Source organism: Bos javanicus, chromosome 20 (genome assembly GCF_032452875.1).
Source record: "Bos javanicus breed banteng chromosome 20, ARS-OSU_banteng_1.0, whole genome shotgun sequence".
Lineage (NCBI taxonomy): Eukaryota > Metazoa > Chordata > Mammalia > Artiodactyla > Bovidae > Bos > Bos javanicus.
Window position 1 is genome coordinate 50,498,752 of NC_083887.1, and position 14,237 is coordinate 50,512,988.

Here is a 14,237-nt window from a genome sequence, read left to right on the forward strand (position 1 = left end):
GACTCTACACCTGGACGTCACCAGACGGTCAATGTCAAAATGAGATTGATTATATTCTTTGCAGCCAAAGATGGAGAAGCTCTCTATAGTCAGCAAAAAAAAAAAAAAGACCAGGAGCTGACTGTGGCTCAGATCATGAACTCCTTATTGCCAAATTCAGACTAAAATTGAAGAAAGTAGGGAAAACCACTGGACCATTCAGTTAAGACCTAAATCAAATCCCTCACACTTATACGGTGGAGGTGAGAAATAGACTTAAGGGCCTAGATCTGATAGATAGAGTGCCTGATGAACTGTGGAATGAGGTTCGTGACACTGTACAGGAGACAAGGATCAAGACCATCCCCATGGAAAAGAAATGCAAAAAAAGCAAAATGGCTGTCTGGGGAGGCCTTACAAATAGCTGTGAAAAGAAGAGAAGTGAAAAGCAAAGGAGAAAAGGAAAGATATAAGCATCTGAATGCAGAGTTCCAAAGAATAGCAAGAAGAGATAAGAAAGCCTTCCTCAGCGATCAATTCAAAGAAATAGAGGAAAACAACAGAATGGGAAAGACTAGAGATCTCTTCAAGAAAATTAGAGATATCAAGGGAACATTTCATGCAAAGATGGGCTCAATAAAGGACAGAAATGGTATGGACCTAACAGAAGCAGAAGATGTTAAGAAGAGGTAGTAAGTATACACAGAAGAACTGTACAAAAAAGATCTTCACAACCCAGATAATCATGATGATGTGATCACTGACCTAGAGCCAGACATCCTGGAATGTGAAGTCAAGTGGATCTTAGAAAGCATCATTATGAACAAAGTTAGTGGAGGTGATGGAATTTCAATGCAGCTATTTCAAATCCTGAAAGATGATGCTGTGAAAGTGCTACACTCAATATGCCAGCAAATTTAGAAAACTCAGCAGTGGCCACAGGACTGGAAAAAGTCAGTTTTCATTCCAATCCCAAAGAAAGGCAATGCCAAAGAATGCTCAAACTACCACACAATTGCAGTCATCTAACATGCTAGTAAAGTAATGCTCAAAATTCTCCAAGCCAGGCTTCAGCAATAGGTGAACCATAAACTTCCAGATGTTCAAGCTGGTTTTAGAAAAGGCAGAGGAACCAGAGATCAAATTGCCAACAGCTGCTGGATCATGGAAAAAGCAAGAGAGCTCCAGAAAAACATCTATTTCTGCTTTATCAACTATGCCAAAGCCTTTGTGTGGATCACAATAAACTGTGGAAAATTCTGAAAGAGATGAGAATACCAGCCCATGTGATCTGCCTCTAGAGAAATCTGTATGCAGGTCAGGATGCAACAGTTAGAAATGGACATGGAACAACAGAGTGGTTCCAAATAGGAAAAGGAGTACGCCAAGGCTGTATATTGTCACCCTGCTTATTTAACTTATATTCAGAGTATATCATGAGAAACCCTGGACTGGAAGAAGCACAAGCTGGAATCAAGATTGCTGGGAGAAATATCAATAACCTCAGATATGCAGATGACAGCACCCTTATGGCAGAAAGTAAAGAGGAACTAAAAAGCCTCTTGATGAAAGTGAAAGTGGAAAGTGAAAAAGTTGGTTTAAAACTCAACATTCAGAAAACGAAGATCATGGCATCTGGTCCCATCACTTCATGGGAAATAAATGGAGGAACAGTGGAAACAGTGTCAGACTTTATTTTTGGGGGCTCCAAAATCACTGCAGATGGTGACTGCAGCCATGAAATTAAAAGACGCTTACTCCTTGGAAGGAATGTTATGACCAACCTAGATAGCATATTCAAAAGCAGAGACATTACTTTGCAAACAAAGGTCCATCTAGTCAAGGCTATGTTTTTTCCTGTGGTCATGTATGGATGTGAGAGTTGGACTGTTGAGAAGGCTGAGCGCCGAAGAATTGATGCTTTTGAACTGTGGTGTTGGAGAAGACTCTTGAGAGTCCCTTGGACTGCAAGGAGATCCAACCAGTCCATTCTGAAGGAGATCAGCCCTGGGATTTCTTTGGAAGGAATGATGCTAAAGCTGAAACTCCAGTACTTTGGCCACCTCATGCGAAGAGTTGACTCACTGGAAAAGACTCTGATGCTGGGAGGGATTGAGGGCAGGAGGAGAAGGGGACAACAGAGGATGAGATGGCTGGATGGCATCACTGACTCGATGGACGTGAGTCTGAGTGAACTCCGGGAGTTGGTGATGAACAGGGAGGCCTGGTGTGCTGTGATTCATGGGGTCGCAAAGGGTTGGACACAACTAAGTGACTGAACTGTCTAACTGAACTGAGGGAAAACCACTAGACCATTCAGGTATGACCTAACTCAAATCCCTTACTATTATACAGTGAAAGTGAGAAATCGATACAAATGATTAGGTCTGATAGACAGAGTACCTGAAGAACTATGGTCAGAGGTTTGTGACATTGTACAGGAGGCAGTGATAAAGACCATCCCCAAGAAAAAGAAATGCAGAAAGGCAATATGGTTGTCTAAGGAGGCCTTACAAATAGCTATGAAAAGAAAAGATGCAAAAGACTAAGAAGAAAAGGAAAGATATACCAACTTGAATGTAGAGTTCCAAAGAATAGCACAAAGATATAAGAAAGCCTTCCTCAGTGATCAATGCAAAAAAATAGAGGAAAAAATAGAATGGGAAAGACTAGAGATCTCTTCAAGAAATTTAGAGATACCAAGGGAACATTTCATGCAAAGATGGGCACAATAAAGGACAGAAATGGTATGAAGCAGAAGATATTAAGAAGAGGTGGCAAGAATACACAGAAGAACTATACAAAAAAGGTCTTCATGATCCAGAGAATCACAATGGTGTGATCACTCACCTAGAGTCAGACATCCTCGACTGTGTGGATCACAACATTGTGGAAAATTCTTCAAAAGATTGAAATACCAGACCACCTGACCTGCCTCCTGAGAAACCTGTATGCAGGTGAAGAATCAACAATTAGAACTGGACATGGAACAACATTCAGGAAACTAAGATCATGGCATCTGGTCCCATCACTTCATGGCAAATAGATGGGGAAACAGTGGAAACAGTGAGAGACTTTATTTTGGGGGCTCCAAAATCACTGCAGATTATGACTGCAGCCATGAAATTAAAAAATGCTTGCTCCATGGAAGAGAAGTTATGATGAACCTAGACAGAATTTTAAAAAGCAGAGACATTACTTTGCCGAAAAGGGTCCATCTAGTCAAAGCTATGGTTTTTCCAGTAGTCATGTATGAATGTGAGAGTTGGACTATTAAGAACCTGAGCACCAAAGAATTGATGCTTTTGAGCAGTGGTGTTGGAGAAGAGTCCTGATACTCTCTTAGACTGCAAGAAACTCCAAACAGTCTATCCTAAAGGAAATCCATCTGGAATATTCGTTGGAAGGACTGATCCTGAAGCTGAAACTCCAATACTTTGGTCACCTGATATGAAGAAGTGAATCACTGGCAAAGAACCTGATGCTGTGAAAGACTGAAAGCAGGAGGAGCAGGAGATGACAGAGGGTGAGATGCTTGGATGACATCACGATTTCAATGGACATGAGTTTGAGTAAGCTCTGGGTGTTGGTGATGGACAGGGAAGCCTGGAGTGCTACAATCCATGGGGTCACCAAGAGTCAGACACAACTGAGTGACTGATCTGAACTGAACAAAGGGTTGGTTAGAATACCCAGGCATCCACTGTATAAGTGGGTGGCAAATTTTGTCAAGGACATATACTGTTCTTTCAGAGTTCTGCAGTGAAATAAGTGAAGAGCGAAGGAAAAATATTTGAGGGATTGGAGGATTAGGATCAGGCTGCTTTTAAGCTGAGGTTTAGAAACCAGGGGCTTCCCTGATAGCTCACTTGGTGAAGAATCTGCCTGCACTGCAGGGACCCTGGTTTGATTCATGGATCAGAAAGATCCACTGGAGAAGGGATACCCACTCCTGTATTCTTGGGCTTTCTTGGTGGGTCAGCTGCTAAAGGATCTGCCTGCAATGCAGGAGACCTGGGTTCAGTCCCTGGGTTGGGAAGATCCCCTGGAGAAGGGAAAGACTACCTACTCCAGTATTCTGGCCTGGGGAATTTCATGAACTGTATAGTCAAGGTTTCGCAAAGAGTCAGACACAACCGAGTGACTTTCACTTCACTCAGAAACCAGCAGACTAGGCGAAACAAAGTTATATGTAAAGCACAATTCTGGTAGGGAAAGACAGACACAAAAAGTTTGCTTAGACTAGCTTAGGAAAGTAGAAAAGAAGTAAAGAACAAAAGGAGGTAAAAATAAAACATTTCAGTGCTATCAGAAGTAATAAATACTAATGTAGTACAGTCCTCTGTAAGATGGTCCTGCAGTTCAATAAATAGAAGGCAGCTTCACTTCACTAATAAGAGGGTGGAGAACATCTAAATTTGGAGGACAGAAGGAATGAAATATAAAGAAAGCTGACCAGTGATGAGGGCTCAGCAAAATTTGCAGCAGTTGCAAATAGTGGGTAATTTTCCCAAGCCAATCTTAAATAGACTAGAGCTGTAACAGAAAGCATATGTAGTTGAGTTGTATGTAAAAAGAGAGCATGGGCTTTTGAGTTGGACAGATCTGAAATCAATACTTGGTGCTCTAGTTTAATTTACTGTTAAGAGTGACCTTGGTCAATTTATACATTCATGCTGAGCTTCGAGTTCTTAATCTGTAACCTGGGGATAATACTTCTACTCTAGTGTGGTTGTTTTATTACCACAGAGCAATATGCATAAAGGATCTACAAACTACAGTGCTTATCTAATACATATTCATCTTCAAATGGTAATAGTTTGCAATCATAACTCTAAAGCAATGGCTCTGTCATTATGAGAGCTTTCTTGCTCAAGATAGTTGATAGCAGAAGTCATTTGAGAAATGTAGTACCTTCCTGATGCATTTCAAGGCACATAATATTGTGGTTGTTGCTTTCTGTCACTAAGTCATGTCCGACTATTTGTGAATCCATGGACTTCAGCACACAAGGATCCTCTGTCCTCTGCTATCTCCCAGAATTTGCTCAGATTCATGTCCACTGAGGTGGTGATACTATCTAACCATCTCATCCTCTATTACCCTTTTCTCCTTTAGCCTTCAATTGTTCTCAGCATCAGGGTCTTTTCCAATGAGTCGGCTCTTCGTGGTCAAAGTATTGGAGCTTCAGTCTTAGCATCAGTCCTTCCAATGAATATTTATGGTTGATTTCCTTTAGGATTGACTGGTTTGATCTCCTTGCAGTCCAAGGGACTCTCAAGAGTCCTCTCCAGCACCACAGTTTGAAAGCATCAATTCTTTGGCACTCATCCCTCTTTATGGTTCAACTCTCACATCTGTACATGACTGGAACATACTACACTATTTATTGCTAATAGTGACTAATAAACAATGCCGTGCTGTGCTTAGTAGCTTAGTCATGTTCCACTCTTCGCGACCCCTGGACAGTAGCCCACAAGGCTCCTATGTCCATGGGAGTCTCCAGGCAAGAATGCTGGAATGGATAGCTATTTTCTTCTCCAGGGGATCTTTCCAACCTAATAAGCAATATTAATCTATAAATTTTGTCTTTCTTTACATGAAGGACAGTCAGTTTGGTTGCGTCTTCGGTGCTTAGATTTTGATGAATAGATCATACAAATGAGTCTCATACTGTGACAGTTGTGACAGAGACCATGGCTTCTGAATTCTAAAATACTTAACATCTGGCTCATTACAGAAAAGTTGACTCACCCCTGCTCCAGGTGACCAACTAATATTGCTAATAACACAGTTTCACAATGGCATAAGTCACCATTGCCATAGTTAACATTCTTATTTATTCATGAAGAATCTCTCTCACTTTGTAGCATGCTATAAGATAAACTATGTTTCCCATCCATCTGGAAATTGATTGAGGATGAATGTTACATGTCCTTTCTACACTGTCAAAGATCTGATCTTAAATATGGGCTCCAAAATTTTAATATTGCTCCTACTTTTTACTTCTCACATTCAAAGAACAAAATGTTAAACATTTATATGCAAACCTCTGAACTCCCAAGAGACTAATAAAAAAGATGAGTTAAAAATGCAATTAATATATATGTATGATAAAATACCATTAAATATTAAAATAAAAATATTAAAGTCTATCAATGATTCAAGTTCTCCAATTCAATTGCCCATTAAGTTGCAAACACAGATAAAGTTCAAAATTCTAATAGATAAAAGTAGAAACAATATGTATTCCTATAGGGATTTTTCTCTCTAATGAGATCTATGTTGGTGGTGGGTAGTGTGTGTGCTCAGTCATGTCTAACTTCTGTGACCCCATTGACTGAAGCCTGCCAGGTTCCTCTGTTCATAGAATTTTCCAGGCAAAAATACTGGAGCAAGATGCCATTTCCTACTCCAGGAAATCTTCCTGACCCAGGGATAGAACCAGTGTCTCTTGCTTTTCCTACATTGGCAGGTAGATTCTTTACCACTGCACTGCCTGGGAAGTTGAGACCTATGTTACCAGAAGCATATTAGGAACATAAAACACACGGTCTCCTTTCCTCTTCCAACGTCCAGAATGAAGAAAAATTGAAAAGAATATACTGTGGTGAGAAGAAAAGTGGTAAGAAAGCAAGGTTGACTATCCATCCCACAAATAATGCAACAGAGCCTCTAAGAGGTAGACCACAGAAATGAACACTAAACAATTAACTAAACCAGTACAATATATTTTCCGTACCCATAATGAAACCAAAGAATGGTCCTTTTACTCTTTTTCATGTGTAGCTGCCAGATATTTCACTATAGTATATATCTTAATCATGTTCAGTTCAGTTCAGTCACTCAGTCATGTCCAACACTTTGTGACCCCATGAACCGCAGCACTCCAGGCCTCCCTGTCCATCACCAACTCCTGGAGTCCATCCAAACCCATGTCCATTGAGTCGGTGATGCCATCTAATCATTTCATCCTCTGTCGTCCCCTTTTCCTCCTGCTCTCAATCTTTCCCAGCATCAGAGTCAGCTCTTCGCATCAGGTGGCTGAAGTATTGGAGTTTCAGCTTCAACATCAGTCCTTCCAATGAACACCCAGGACTGATCTCCTTTAGAATCAACTGGTTGGATCTCCTTGCTGTCCAAGGGACTTTCAAGAGTCTTCTCCAACACCACAGTTCAAAAGCATCAATTCTTTGGCACTCAGCTTTCTTTATAATTCAACTCTCACATCCATACATGACCACTGGAAAAACCATAGCCTTGACTAGACAGACCTTTGTTGGCAAAGTAATGTCTCTGCTTTTTATTATGCTGTCTAGGTTGGTCATAACTTTTCTTTCAAAGAGTAAGCGTCTTTTAATTTCATGGCTGCAATCACCATCTGCAGTGATTTGGGAGCCCAGAAAAATAAAATCTGACACTGTTCCCACTGTTTCCCCATCTATTTGCCATGAAGTGATGAGACCAGATGCCATGATCTTAGTTTTATGAATGTTGAGCTTTAAGCCAACTTTTTCACTCTCCACTTTCACTTTCATCAAGAGGCTCTTTAGTTCTTCACTTTCTGCCATAAGGGTGGTGTCATCTGCATATCTGAGGTTATTGATATTTCTCCCAGCAATCTTTATTCCAGCTTGGGCTTCTTCCAGCCCAGGGTTTCTCACGATGTACTCTGCATACATGTTAAATAAGTAGGATGACAGTATACTGCCTTGACATACTCCTTTTCCTATTTGGAACCAGCCTGTTGTTTCATGTCCAGTTCTAACTGTTGCTTAATCATGTAGTTATCTACAAATAGCTATGTTGTCTTTCTAAAACAGTGGCTGAGAAAACCCTTTTGGTAAATATCAGAAAAATAAGAGTCACATCGTATAGGTTATCAGTCTAGTCTATTATACATATTTTCCACTCAATATTTTGATAATAATGATGACAAACACTTCTAAATATTTTGATTGCCATTTACTTATAATGACTAACATTTATATACCAGTATTCATTATTTTTAAATTCATTAAAATAATATTTCTTAGACAAGTAAATTTGATATCTCAGACTTTTATCCTTTGATGAAAATCTAATCATATAAAACAGACATAGTAATAGCAACAGAAGAAATATATTAGTTAATAAGTCATCTATATTTCCTTATTTTCTTTTTATTTTTTCAGTGTATGACACTTGACAAAAAAAGCAATCAGGCAGCTGTGGTTGTGTGCACACAGTATTAAAGGTTATTTTTCTTTTCCAACATGCAAAACTTTAATAGGAATGAATGATAATAAAAGTTTATGAACTTTCTGAAAGATTCTTCAGAATCAGATAACAGGCATGTATTTTCTTTTTTAATTGTAGCTTAATTGCTTTACAGTGTTTTGTTGGTTTCTGCCATACAATAATGTGAATCAACCATAATTAGTGCCAGGCTACGCTCCCTCTATTATACAGCAGCTTCCTGCTAGTTATCTGTTTTACACATTATAGTACATATATGTCAGTGCTACTTTCTCAATTTGCCCTACCCTTTCTTTACCCTACTGTGTCCACAAGTCCATTCTCTACATCAGCATCTCCATTACTTCTCTGAAAATAGGTTCATCAGTACTCTCTTTCTAGATTCCATACATATGTATTGATATACAACGTATTTTTTTCTTTCTGACTTACCTTACTCTGTATAACAGGCTCTAGGCTCATCCACATCACTACAATTGACCCAATTTCATTCCTTTCTATGAATAATATTCCATTGTATATATATACCACTTCTCCTTTATCCATTCATCTATTGATGGATATCTAGGTTTCTTCCTTGTCCTCTCTATTGTAAATAATGCTGCAGTGAATATTGTGGTTCATGTGTCTTTTTGAATTGTGGTTTTCTTAGGGTATATGCCCAGTGGTGGAATTGCCAGGTCATATGGCAGTTTTATTCCTAGTTTTTTAAAGAATCTCCATACTATTCTGCATAGTTGCTGTATCGATTTACACTTTTTCTATATCCTCTCCAGGACTTATTGTTTGTAGATTTTTTGGTGATGGCCATTCTAATTGGTGTGAGGTGATATCTCATTATAGTTTCAATTTGCATTTCTCTAATAATGAATGATGCTGAGCATTTTTTCATGTGTTTACTGGTCATCCATATGTATACTTTGAAGAAATGTCTGTTTAGGTCTTTTGCCCACATTTTTCACTGAGTTGTCAGTTTTTCTGATAATGAGCTATATGAGCTGCTTATATATTTTGGAGATTAGTTCTCTGCATTTGCTTCAGTTGCAATGATTTTCTTCCACTCTGAGGGTTGTCTTAATTATAGTTTCCTTTGCAATGAAAAGCTTTGAAGTTTAATTAGGTCCCATTTATTTTTGTTCTTTTTTCCATTAATCTAGGAGACAGGTTAAAGATGATCTTGCACGAGTGTACTGCCTATGTTTTCTTCTAAGAGCTTTACAGTTTCTGGCCTTGTGTTTAAATGTTCAACCCATTTTGAGTTTATTTTTGTATATGGTGTTAGGAAGTGTTCTAATTTCATTCTTTTACACATTGCTGTCCAGTGTTCCAAGCACCACTTACTGAAGAGATTACCTTTTCTCCATTGAATTTTTTGCCTCCTTTGTCAAAAATAAGGTGCCCATAGGTGTGTGTGATTTATCTCTTGTTCTATTGGTCCATATTTCTGTTTTTGTGCCAGTACCATACAGTCTTGATGACTGTAGCTTTGTAGTATAGTCTTAAGTCAATAAAGTTGATTCCTCCAGCTCCACCTTTCCTTCTCAAGATTTTTTTGGCTCTTCAGGGTCTTTTCTGCTTCCATACAAATTGCAAAGTTTGTTTGTTTTAGTTCTGTCAAAAATGCCATTGATAAAGGCATGTATTTCTGACTGGGATAGGAATTCTTTTTAGATTCACTCCTGCTACTACTATAATAGAAACATTTCAAACAGAAATGTAAGCTGTGTTTCACTAATGTATTAAATCCAAGATATTATTTATTTGAAATGTATGATGGGGTTAGAGTCAGAGATAACAGTACAAAAATAATGTTTTGGAACATTATAAATGATTGTGGTTATGTGAGTATACACAATTTAGTACAAATAGCCTATTTTGCAGCTCAGTCTCCGGAGAAGATTTAGAAGCAACGGTGTTCCAGAAGCAAGTGTTTATATCTTTGTATTTACATATATTAGGTGTTTAGACCTTGTATTTATCTTGGTTCTTAATACTATTCTTCAGTGAAATCATCCAGCATCCTTGTAAGATTGCTGAGTCTAGTGCATATAATATTAGTGGCCACAGGACTGGAAAAGGTCAGTTTTCATTCCAGTTCCAAAGAAAGGCAATGCCAAAGAATGCTCAAACTACCGCACAATTGCACTCATCTCACACACTAGTAAAGTAATGCTCAAAATTCTCCAAGCCAGGCTTCAGCAATATGTGAACCATGAACTTCCAGATGTTCAAACTGGTTTTAGCAAAGGCAGAGGAACCAGAGAGCAAATTTCCAACATCTGCTAGATCATGGAAAAAGCAAGAGAGTTCCAGGAAATGATCTATTTCTGTTTATTGACTATGCCAAAGCCTTTGACTGTGTGGATCACAATAAACTGTGGAAAACTCTGAAAGAGAGGGGAATACCAGACTACCTAACCTGCCTCTTGAGAAACCTATGTTCAGGTCAGGAAGCAACAGTTAGAACCAGACATGGAACAACAGACTGGTTCCAAATAGGAAAAGGAGTACATCAAGGCTGTATATTGTCATCCTACTTATTTAACTTCTATGCAGAGTACATCATGAGAAACGCTGGGCTGGAAGAAGCACAAGCTGGAATCAAGATTGCTGGGAGAAATATCAATAACCTCAGATATGCAGATGACAGCACCCTTATGGCAGAAAGTGAAGAGGAACTAAAAAACCTCTTGATGAAAGTGAAAGTGGAGAGTGAATAAGTTGACTTAAAGCTCAAAATTCAGAAAACTAAGATCATGGCATCTGGTCCCATCAGATCAGATCAGATCAGTCTCTCAGCCACATCCGACTCTTTGCGACCCCATGAATCGCAGCACGCAAGGCCTCCCTGTCCATCACCAACTCCCGGAGTTCATTCAGACTCACGTCCATCGAGTCAGTGATGCCATCCACCCATCTCATCCTCTGTCGTCCCCTTCTCCTCTTGCCCCCAATCCCTCCCAGCATCAGAGTCTTCCAATGAGTCAACTCTTCGCATGAGGTGGCCAAAGTACTGGAGTTTCAGCTTTAGCATCATTGCTTCCAAAGAAATCCTAGGGCTGATCTCCTTCAGAATGGACTGATTGGATCTCCTTGCAGTCCAAGGGACTCTCAAGAGTCTTCTCCAACACCACAGTTCAAAAGCATCAATTCTTCGGTCCCGTCACTTTGTGGCAAATAGATGGGGAAATAGTGGAAACAGTGTCAGACTTTATTTTTCCGGGCTCCCAAATCACTGCAGATGGTGATTGCAGCCATTAAATTAAAAGACGCTTACTCCTTGGAGGGGAAGTTATGACCAACGTAGATAGCATAATAAAAAGCAGAGACATTACTTTGCCAACAAAGGTCCATGTAGTCAAGGCTATGATTTTTCCAGTAGTCATGTATGGATGTGAGAGTTGAACTATGAAGAAAGCTGAACACTGAAGAATTGATGCTTTTGAACTGTGGTGTTGGAGAAGACTCTTGAGAGTCCCTTGGACTGCAAGGAGATCCAACCAGTCGATTCTAAAGGAGATCAGTCCTGGGATTTCCTTGGAAGCAATGATGCTAAAGCTAAAACTGCAGTACTTTGGCCACCTCATGTGAAGAGTTGACTTATTGGAAAAGACTCTGATGCTGGGAGGGATTGGTGGCAGGAGGAGAGGGGAGGACAGAGGATGAAATGGCTGGATGGCATCACTGACTCGATGGATGTGAGTTTGAGTGAACTCTGGGAGTTGGTGATGGACAGGGAGGCCTTGCGTGCTGCGATTCATGGGGTCACAAAGAGTCGGACATGACTGAGCGACTGAACTGAACTGATCTTGTAATATCAGAATGTGAGGAGGGAATCTGAAATTGTAAGCTCAGTAAGCAAATGGATGTGGTATGTCTAAAGGAAACAAAGTCAAGTGAAAGAACTTGTGAAGACCAAAGCTGGAACCATTTGAGCAACAAAAAAGATAGTTTAGGTTTAAATTATAAAACAAAACACAAAATAAATATCCATGAGTTCATACCAATATACATAATTTAATGAATGAAGGAATGAACACAAACAAATGGGAGAATAAACAAATCTTTCTTGCTGAAGATGTCCAAATATATTTTGTTGATATTTCTCTCTTGAGGGGGGGAACTTTCTACCCTTGAGTATGGACTGTATTCAGTAACTTGCTTCTACTGGGCACAGTATAGAAAGTGAAAACAGAAGTCACATTACAGTACAGAGTTTGCTACTGCTAAGGCGCTTCAGTTGTGTTGGCCTCTGTGCGACCCCATAGATGGCAGCCCACCAGGCTCCACCCTACCTGGGATTCTCCAGGCAAGAACACTGAAGTGGGTTGCCATTTCCTTCTCCAATGCATGAAAGTGAAAAGTGAAAGTGAAGTTGCTCAGTCGTTCCCGACTCTATGCGACCCCATAGACAGCAGCCTACCAGGCTCCTCTGTCCATGGAATTTTCTAGGAAAGAGTACTGGAGTGGCATGCCATTGCCTTCTCTGAGTACAGAGTTTAGACAAGTGCTATCTTAGTCAGTTAAGCAAGATTAGTATCAACAGTAATAAGTTATGCTTGACATGACACCCTTGATGTGAAATGATGAGAATGACTTTACCTCTGTGGTCTTACTCCAAAAACTAGTCTAATGAAAAGAAATTAGACCATCCATCCTCCTTGGTCCAACCATGAGAAAAGTATCAGGCAAATTCCAATTGAGGGACATCATATAAAAAAATGCTTGATCACTACTTTTCAAGACCCATGAGGTCAGCAAAAGCAAGGAAAATCTGAGAAACTATTACTGTTCAGAAGATACTGAGGAGACATAAAGATTAAGTTCATCATACCTGGAACAGAAAAAGGACATTAAGAAAAAAAACTAATGAAATCAGAAAAAGGTATCTATATTGGTTTCAGTTCATGTATCGCAGTGTACCAAAAGTTGTGACCAATAAAGCTATTATATGTAAAATACTAACAACAGGAGAAATAAGATGTAAGTTATACAAGAACTCTGAACTCTCTTTGAAACTTTAAGTAAATGTAAATTATTCTAAAATAATATATATAAGAAAAAATATATTTAACATGACAATTCTGTACATGTTTGTCTTTCCAGCTCTATTCAACTCTGTTTGGAAATACAGTACATTTGGAACTTGATAGCACTTTCGAGTTTTATAGGATGTCAGCTTTCTTAAAGGTAAGTGACATTTAAATATCATCAAGATGTGTGCTTTTTACCTCAATAAATATTTTAAAATCCACCTTATTTTAAAAACTTCTTTACTGTTTAAAATATATTTCCTTAGAAAACAGAATATTCAACTGTTTATATGATTACAGGTAGTTGACATAGAATGACAGTACCATGAAACCTAAGTAACCATTTCTTTTAGCAAGAATTCTATATTTTTAAGCTACTTCATTTAATTTTTCTCACACTGTTTCAATTTACATGCAGATTTGAGAGGACGTAGTGGCTATGTACTTCCTAAAGAACACAAATTGATTTTCTTCCTTTTATATTCTTTTTTATGACACTTTGCCTAGTCCCTCATAATTAGTGGCTATTACATTTATTAAATTGAATATGTCTTATTTCAAAGCCAAACCTCAGATGAAGCTCTGACACAGGAAACAAAGACACAATGTCACAGATTTCCTTGTCAATATTAATATTAATATGGCAGAATCTAGTTCAGTTGTCTTTTTGGAGGGCAATTGTAGGCTGTTTTTCCATTGCTGATTAGAAATATAAACCCTGAGATTTAGACTTTTACAGTTAACCTTCTAAAGACAATAATTAAAGCACAGCCTTGACACTCCTTGCTTGGTAAGTGTAGTATCTATTCTTATGCCACAGTCAAAACAAGTTTCTTACTCTCAGTTCTCAATCAGTGATCAATTAAGATTAACCATGATATAATAGCTCAGAAAGAAAAGGTTAAAGAGATACGGTGACTATGTAATTAAGCTAATGTGGCTTTATGCATCTTGCTGTGATATTTGTTCAGACTCACTCTACATGCT

General features: G+C 38.8%; 1 protein-coding gene across 4 annotated transcripts in view; it reads left to right on the forward strand.

Moving 5' to 3' along the window:
* The window catches only part of CDH12 (cadherin 12), a 1,193,543-nt gene that overhangs the window by 355,509 nt on the left and 823,797 nt on the right, over nucleotides 1–14,237 (forward strand). For all 4 annotated transcript variants that reach the window (XM_061393824.1, XM_061393826.1, XM_061393825.1 and 1 more), the window contains exon 2: nucleotides 13,324–13,407. The gene's annotated coding sequence lies outside the window, so the exon portion shown is untranslated. The remainder of the gene's footprint in view (nucleotides 1–13,323; nucleotides 13,408–14,237) is intronic.